Source organism: Triticum dicoccoides, chromosome 7B (assembly GCF_002162155.2).
Source record: "Triticum dicoccoides isolate Atlit2015 ecotype Zavitan chromosome 7B, WEW_v2.0, whole genome shotgun sequence".
Lineage (NCBI taxonomy): Eukaryota > Viridiplantae > Streptophyta > Magnoliopsida > Poales > Poaceae > Triticum > Triticum dicoccoides.
This window is the reverse complement of record NC_041393.1, coordinates 25,869,528-25,878,773: the sequence shown is the minus strand read 5'-3', so window position 1 is coordinate 25,878,773 and position 9,246 is coordinate 25,869,528. Positions and strand designations below refer to the sequence as shown.

At 47.9% G+C, this 9,246-nt stretch overlaps 1 pseudogene; it reads right to left on the bottom strand.

Annotated features, from left to right (window-relative positions):
- Positions 1-210: 210 nt before the first annotated feature.
- LOC119336108 lies at positions 211-5,194 on the bottom strand (annotated as a pseudogene).
- Between the last annotated feature and the right edge of the window lie 4,052 nt (positions 5,195-9,246).

Here is a 9,246-nt window from a genome sequence, read left to right as displayed (position 1 = left end):
GAGTTATACCCTTTTCCTCGGCATGCAGGAAGCACTTCTCTTCTCAAGCTCCAATAACATGTAGATGGGAATCTCTTATAAGAAGGTCCAACTTCTTTCTAACTAGTAATATGGGATTAAACTTCCCACCATACCCATTGCCATATAAACCCACATTTTTTTTTGAGGGGTTAACCAAGCTTTATTGATCAAATTTCACATCGAGTGGGATACAAAATGGGTCATGGGGTTCGGCAAGCCAGGCATGCCGCCCCTGATCCAATGAATGAGAAAACTTGGCTAACCTATCTGCGTCGCCATTAGTGGCTCTGCCTTCAAAGGAAAATTTACAATTTACGAATAAAACTCTCTGCTTTATTTCACTAATGATAGCTCCAGAGCCTCCATGGCTAGCTCTGTTGATGTCGTTAATCACGTGCTTCGAGTCTGACGCGATGATGAAGTTCTGCAAGGATAGATCTTGCGCAAGAGACAACCCTTCTCTACATGATATTGCTTCCAGCGATGCTACATCCGTTACTCCATGCAACACAAGGGCCGAACTGCCCATGAAATTACCTTGTGCGTCTCGACAGACCGCTGCAGCAGCCCTGCTAGTCTGCACCCTGGATATCGCGGCATCCACATGAATTTTTGCAAATCCTGCCGGCGGCGCTTTAGGTCGCTCTACTGCTGCACGCCACTCTTCACCGGAAGTATCTCCAGGTCTGAAATGGACCTGATGATGAACTCGTGTGTGGCTGATGGACTTTGGTATACCTCCTCATGTATCGCCTTGCGCCATGCTCACCAAATTGCCCACATAGTTACGGCTAGTCACACAAAGGACGAATAAACCCACATGGCTCTTTAGAGATTTTCCTGAAATCGTTAGATGGGCCAAAGCCCACCCTATATTTCAACAAAGCACACACCCCATGCATGTAGATCAACGAGTGTTGCGTTCTGAGCTTGAGCTACTTGCCGATGTTCTGGTACGTGTACAGCTTGGCGCACGTAAGGAAGCACCCGAAATTGACGGCGACGAGCACGGTGAGCAGCCAGTAGAGGTTCTCCAGCTTAGACGCGTTCATGTTGTCCGGCAGCCAGGCGGTGGCGCGCTGGACGACATTGATGAGGGCGGTGCTCAGGTAGAACCCAAGCGCGACGATCATGGCCATCATGCCCGTGGCCGTGTTCTTGAGCGACGCCGGGAACTCCTGGTAGTACAGCGTCACCTGCGCCGGGAAGTGCAGCGCCTCCCCTGCCCCGGCCACGGCGAACGGCAGGAGCAGCCTGCAGCCACATGGCCGACAGCGGCGACACCCACGCCGGGTTCCCCTCCTCTCCGTGCGCGCGCACCGTGGCAGTGCGGTGGCGTTCGATGACGGCGGACGCGGCCATGCTCAGCACGGTGAGCGCGTGGCCCGCGCCCACGCACTGCAGCGGCGTCGGCGTGTGGCCGGTGAGCCGCCTCCAGAGCGGGAGCAGGACCCGGTCGAGGAGCCCGAGGAAGATGACGACGGCTATGAGGCTGCCCACGAACATGGAGCCCGCCGGCACGGTGAAGCGGCCGACGGTGCGGTCCATGGCGAGCGCCTGTAGGATGGTGAAGTTGATCTGCACGCCGACGGAGACGCTGAGCACGATGGCCGCGCTCCACAGCGGCATGATGCGCAGCACCGTCTTGAACTCCTCCACCTGCTGCACCGTGCACACGCGCCACGGCCGGAGCACCGAGCCGCTCGCGCGTCCACGTCGCCGTCAGTGATCACCGCGGCACGGTTCAGGAAGCTGCACGCGATCGAGCAACGTGGAAATAACTGGATGTCATTGTCGTCGATGACTTCCTCATATACTCATATCAGGCAGTAGTGATGTTTACAAGAGTGCCATTTGTTTTCCTTACCATAGTACCATTTCTCGTTACCCTTGTCGAGACTAATTTGCGTTATTTCAACATGCAAACTAATCTAGTATAGTATACTTAGTTGATCCTTACTATATGTTGATATTACCAAAAAGTTGGATAGCCAAAGCTAGTAGGTGGCCTTGCCACCGGTGGTTTAAATACTGAAAAAGAAGTAGAATAAATATCCAAAAAGGAATCGATTTGGACATGGACGTATTCGAAACTCAACACAACCATTGATGTATACTAAACCGACAAAACCTACTAAAATTATAATGTTAATAATATGAGACTAATTTATAGTTACCATTTCAATGTGTTCACCGATCTCGATATACTCCCTCCGTCCCAAAATAAGTGTCTCAACTTTGTATCAGCTCTAGTACAAATTTATACTAAGCTCAAGACACTTATTTTAAGACGGAGGAAGTACATGATAAGCATGCTAAAAGTTTATCTGATTGTAAAGCCAATATTTTTCTTCAGTCTCCACACACGCACAAAAAAAACTAGGAAAGCACTATATTTTGTGTAGCACAACCATGAGGTAATATGTCCATGTCATTGCTTTAATAATCACCAATAATAATAATAATAATAATAATGGTGTGGAGGTTGGAGTTAAGTTGCCATGGACAGGAAGACAACCCTTGCCACATACTCCTACATACCCAACAGTGACTAGGTACTCTCTTTATTAACTATGTAAGGACATTTAATTATGCTCAAAACTCAAAATGTATAATGCATGTGTAACTGAAGCTATAATATCATAGATAGTAATGTCGCGTTTTCAAAAGCCCTAAGGTGAGTTGGTACAAATGAAAATAAAGTACTCCCTCCGTCCGAAAATACTCGTCGAAGAAATGCATAAAAATAAATGTATCTAAAATTAAAATACGTCTAGATACATTCATTCCTCCGACAAGTATTTCCAGACGGAGGAAGTACAACACATGCAAATTGCAGCGAAAGAATATCTCCATTCTCAACAAGCACAAAAGAAAGAAAGGGAGGCTAATGGAGAGTCCTAATATAACAAAATGAACAACAGTGCTCAGCGCTTTGCACAATTACTTGTTTGTTGTGGCAGATCTACAGTGGTAAATGGCCTGGGTGAGACCAAAGGAAGAGCATGGATTTTCTATCCATATCACCCAATTTTAGCATAAAGCCCACTGTTTTGATACAGAGCTGGGCACACACACACAAATTTGTTGCGATGGAAAAATAAAAAGTTAATACCGGACAAGATCAGTATGGTCCCCGCAAAAAAAAAAGGCTTTTCATGTTGCCCTGTATACCTTCATACACTGTCTTCTAACTTTCTTGTAATATACGGGTATTTATACTGAGGAACCTAATTGATTTTTAGCACAAGTTATATGAACTGACACTGAAAGGCACCCTAAACTAATTCAACGAACATTAATTGTTGTGCGTCGACGTGGTAGCTACCTAGTTCACGTATAGTACTACATAACCAAAGCGTTTTGGATGATTCGGTGTTTTGTAGTACGACAATTGTGGTTTTCTGTCATAATTGTGTTTCGGTCAAAATATTTTAGCCATTACGGTTGTACTATAAATAAATAAACGGATTTGTTTAACTTTCTTTAAGACTCAGAATATTTGATTGCATTCTCTTTTCGTCCGGAAATAACTGAAAATTAAATGATTTTTGTTGTAGCTGAAATATTCCTGAAACTTAAATTCAAGACCATGGGTATACTACAAAAGCACCTCCTAACAAAAGAAAATCAACTCAAAACAAATAAATCATTATTTACTTTCAACATTCCCTGTGATTTTAAAAGGTTTGAGTTTAAGCATTTATAAAGTTCATTTATGCATGTGGACCCAAACTTTTCTAAATAATTGAAGTTCGAAGATTATCCTAAGTCAAACTTAGAAAAAGTTTGACTAAGTCCGTAGAAAAATCCACAGGATCTAGCATTTCAAATTTATATAGTACAAATATATATTTCGTAGCGAATCTTTTTGCGGGGGGTTTCATAATGAATAAAATAAAGTAATTTGTTTTTTGTGGATATTATTATATTTTTATATAGGCTTGGTCAAACATATTGTAGTTGGACTTAGGAGTTAGGACAATAGTAGAACTTCAATTATTAATGGAACCGCGGGAATATGAACAAATGCATACGAGATCTTTTCTTACCTAAAGCTGTCGCTGGGGATAGCGACATCGTCGCCGCCAGTCTTGACGTCCTCGTCGCCCGTACGTAGCCCGTAGTAAAACTTCAACTCCTCCGACGCCACGACATTGAGCTTCCTCTTCCTCGCCGCGGCGACGACCACCCTGGCCAGCCCCGTGAACGGGCTGCCCTGAGCGGGGGGCTGCCGGTAGTACCGCGTGCCGAGGAGCAGCGCCGCGAGGCCGACGACGCCGGCGGCGCACGAGACGCCGAAGCCGAGCGTCCAGGACACCGTGTCCTGGACGTAGACGATGACCGTGGCGCCGAGCACGGTGGACGCGTAGAAGAAGATGAAGTACCAGTTGAAGAAGACGTCGCGGTCGGCGGCGGCCTCGAACTGGTTGGCGCCCATGGTCGCCTGGTTGAACCGCGCCCCCGCCGCGCTCAGGCAGAGGAGGAACACGGCCGCGTACAGGGCCGCCATCTGCCCCGCCGACGCCTGCTCGCACGGGCCGGCCCCGAGCTGGCACGCCGCCGGCCGGAGGCCCGGAAGGCTCGCCGCCAGCGTGAACATGACAAGGACTGCACGCATGACATGGAGTGGTCAATGGGCCAGAAGCTTTGATACATAAACATACATGTGCACGCGCGCGCAGATATCATAGACTTACGAGGACGGCCATGACCATGGCGACGGCGACGATGGGGAAGCTGCCGAAGAAAGCGTCGGCGACGATGGCACCGGCCACGGGGGCGACGCTGATGGATCCGGAGATGATGTTAGAGATCTTCGCCGCGTCGACGCTCGGCACGTTGTACTCCTTTATCAGGTAGACCACCATGTTGGCCGTCGCGCCGCCGGTCGCCAGCCCGAGGCCCAGTATGGCCACTGCAAACGTCGATCGATCACACGGCCAGACACAAACTCAACTGTGAACATGCTCCACAGACTAGATCACACACGAGTAGGATGCACGAACCTGCGAGGAAAGGGAAGGTGATCCATCCCCCCTTCCCGTTCCTGGGTTCCTTGAGGGACTCGTGATCACCAGAGCTGAGGTGCCGAGGCTCCTCCTCCTGCTGCGACCCGTTGGCCTCCATGGGATGGTCTCCCCTGCAGTCTTTGCAATGATTGAGCTAAGAAGGCAGGCGTAAGTGGGTGTTTATGTGCAGTGAGAAACTAGGAGTAAGTGGCATGGCAAGGTTATATTACATAATTTCTCCCTTCCAGATTACTTGTGTAGATGTATCTAAACAAGTTGGAATGGAGGTAATATAATATGCTGTCACACTATCTCTAGCAAGATCGGTAGACGGTGTGGTCGGCCAGCTATATATCTTTTGATACGACGACAAAAGGGCACCCGCAAAGAAAAAGGCAGAGTGCACGTTAAAAAGCTCCATGTCTGACTTGACTAAGTACAGTCCATTGGTGTCAGTGACCAATTTCATGGACCGGGCGGTTTTTTCTTCCAATCATATCATGTCGAGCCAGTTCTCCAGTAGGTTTACATACACTATTTACGTAGATGTGGCTTTGATGTAGCAAAGCCCGTCGATAATACCAGCAGCCGCCGCCTCCTTCTCCAACAAAGAAAGTTAGAGTTCGTGTCTCTCGCCCGCGCTAGTGCAGGTCCGCCTCGTCTCCGGTGACCCTAGGGCCATGGAGGCGCAGTAAATCCTGTCAAGGGCCGGCGGGAGGGCTCTGTTTTTAGTTGTTTTTTTAATCTTGATAGGGTTTGATGACGGTGGCTCCCTGAAGATGGAATAAAGGTCTCCCCGCTTAGCCCCTGTTCCGGCGGTGCGTCTAGCATCGTGGGTGGACGTGTGGAGGTGTGTGGAGGACGTGTGGAGGTGTGTCTTCGGAAGTATATTTTTTGTCCCTCAACTCTTTCAAAGGTATAGAATTGGTCCCTCAACTCCCAAACCAGCAAAACTTGGTCCCTGAACTTCTCGAACCGGGTAAGTTTAGTCCCCAATACCGCTTTGCATGGTTTCTGCCTGACTTTGACACGGTTTTGTGTGGGACCCACCTGCCAGCTGAAATAAGAGGAGCACTAAAAAATTATTGTGGCTGTAGGGATCGAACCAGGGTTGCCACGCTCGCCCTAGGCTGAACGCACATGTATTACTACTGGCATGCCATGCCGGTGTGCATGCATGCGTGGTGAGCACGTGTTGTACGTGGTGTGCCTGCGATGTGCGTGCATGACGCCCGTGCGCGCGCCACGGCCTGCCGTCAGCGCGTTCGCTGTCAACTACAGCGGCCTCTGTTCACCCCGTCGGCGCGACGCAGCTAGCAGCGATCGTCCGCCGTGTCACACGGCCTTCTGGGCACGGCAGGAGGGCCTTGTTCTCGGCACGCCGAAGCTTAAATGGACAGGTCGGCGTCGTTCGTGGAGCGGCTGTAACTTGTGGACGAGCAACGCGATCTGGCCTGCATGCATGTCAGCGTTGTTCCTCTACCGATGTTGCAGCCCGAATCTTATCTGGTGTTTTTTGTTTATCTTCTACAATGTATGTCCTTATTTACTCAACTCTCTCAACTTTTGGTCAAAACCCAGTCGACATGTCATGTTTTGGTCAAAAACCGTGTTCACGTCAAACAAAAACCATCAAAAGCAGTATGAGGGATGAAAGTTATCCGGTTTAAGAAGTTGAGGGACCATGATTTGCTGATTTTAGAATTGAGGGACTATTTCTATACTTTCGAAAGAATTGAGGGATGAAAAATATACTTTTCCCGAGCCAATTTGCACCTGTAACTCTTGAAACCGGACAAGTTCCGTCCCTCCCTCAACTCAAAGTGGTATTTGCCCTGAGTTAGCATGGTTTTGACCCCGGTATTCCTATTGACTGCCACCTCATCATGTCCTTTCTCTCTCCCCTCGTATCTTCTTTTTATGGTGGTCATTTTATCAAGCACCTCGTTGGCCATCGACGAAGTCCGACAACCATATGGCATAGCCGGCACCGGCGGGCTCGCGCTGCTGCTGCTTCTGGCCATGTGCCAGCGAGGCCGCAGCGAGTGGTAATTGGCAATGGGAACGTGACGAAGGCCTCGCGCTTGAGCCAGACGTTGGCAAGGCCGTGCGCCACACAGTCGAAGCGGTCGATCGGACATGTTCGGGTCTAACCCTAGCTCTCTCTTGCTCTCACGCTGGAACGTAGGAAGAAAGAGCAGCATTGGTGTTTGGCGACGAACACCCGCTGCGCGTACGGCAAAATTTTCTTTCATCACAAACACCACTGGTTGGCAACCATCGAGCAGTCTACGGATTTTATACCCGGACTGGTGCTCGTACACGCGCAGCCCACCCCGCCCTGCTGCATGAGCACGAGCTGCATGCGCGGCCGCGCGCGCACACCGCGGCCGGCTCGCAACAGATTGCTAGCTCACGCGCTCACACACGCCACACACGCACTCCTGGATGTTGCACGCGACGCGGCAACGGACCGGCGACAGGCTCGATCAGTGCGGCACACGCGCATGATCTCCACTCATACCGTGGCTTATTCCAACAGGACATGGCGCGCCAGGTGCGCCGCAGGATGCACTGCATCGCAGCCACCGTGGGGCGGAGTTCGGAGGAGTGCTGGCATAGTGCGATCAGCCGGCAAGGAAGGAGTCGTAGGCGTCGACGAGGAACACCGCCTTCCCGTTGGGCATCTCTATCACCCCCTCTTGTCCGGTGGCGGAGCGCCATGGCGCGCGGGGCAAGGTCGAGGGTGCAACGCGAGAGTCCAGGAGGCAAAAGAGGGTAGGGCGGCGGATGGGAGCGGGTTGGTGGCCATCGGGCGATGCAGACGGAGGAAGACGTGGTGGCGACTGGCCGGACTGCGGGAGGGGGCCCGCACGAGGCGCTGATGGCGGCGCGAGGAAGGTTGGGTTGTGCGGTTGAGCAGGTGGAGTCGGGATGGAGAGAACAAGGGAAAGAACGGGGAGGTGGAGAATACAAGGGCGGCGCAAGGGGCGTTCGCCGGCGGCGGGGTCGAGCACATCCGCGAGATAGGGGAACCGGGACAGGTCGGGTCTCCCTTGCCACGTCAGCTTTGACCGGTCAAAACCGGCTGAGTACAATAAAACCAGATCAGACGAGAGAAGGGACGAACTTTGCCTGGTTTCAATAGTTGAGGATGCAAATTGTCCGATTTTATAGTTGAGGGATCAAATCTAGACTTTCCTAAAAATTTGAGGGACGAAAAATATACTTTTCTCTAGCTTCAAATAGATAAAAAAATATCAAATTGTGGTAATATGTCTGAACTTTCATAATAGACCCATGTGCTTTTCGCAAAAGGAAAAAAAATACGACCAATTCGAAAATACGAGCTTCCAATATATAGATTCCTTGACTTTTTTTCGAGGAGGAGGAATGAGAAGTGGACTCTATATCGATGGGAGCGCTCCTATTTAGCGCGTTGTGCCAAGGGAAACAATGAAACCTAGCCCATGTGTGGAGCGCGGTGACTTCTTTTCTCTTCCATTTCCTTTTTATTTTATTTTATTATTTTATTATTATTTTCTTCTTTATATAAATTTGGGAATACAAAAAATCTTCATGATTTGGAAAATAGTTTACAAAATAAGAAACAAAATATAAAATTGTTCACTAATTTTATAGAGTGTTCATATACTTGAAAAAAATCCAGATTCTAAAATATGTTCTTAAATTCAAACAAATGTTCAAGAATTTCATGAAATGTCTGCCGATTCCAAAAAAAATCATAAATCTCAAAAAACGAATATTATTGAATTTTGATTAACATTTTTGTATTCGATGAACAAATTTTCCATTCTATTTGCTTTTTGAATTTGATGAGCAAACATTGAATTGAATGAACAATATTTTAATTCGATGAACATTTATTTGAAATTCATGAGAATTTTAAATAGATGATGAAGACTTTTGAATTTCTATGAACATCTTTTGGGTTTGATGAACGAACTTTGAATTTACTGATTTTTTAATTTGATGAAAAAAAATTGAATTTTATGAACTAAAAAATATGTTTGAAATTTATGAACTTTTTTGAATTGAAAAAAAAATCATGATTTAAAAGAAAGTTCATTAATTTGAAAAAATAAAAATATGAATAAAATAAAACAAAAATGAAAAAAGAAAAGAAAGAACTAAGAAAGGAAAAAAAGAGCAAAAAACAAAGAAAGGTTTTGGACAAAATCGAAGAGTGATC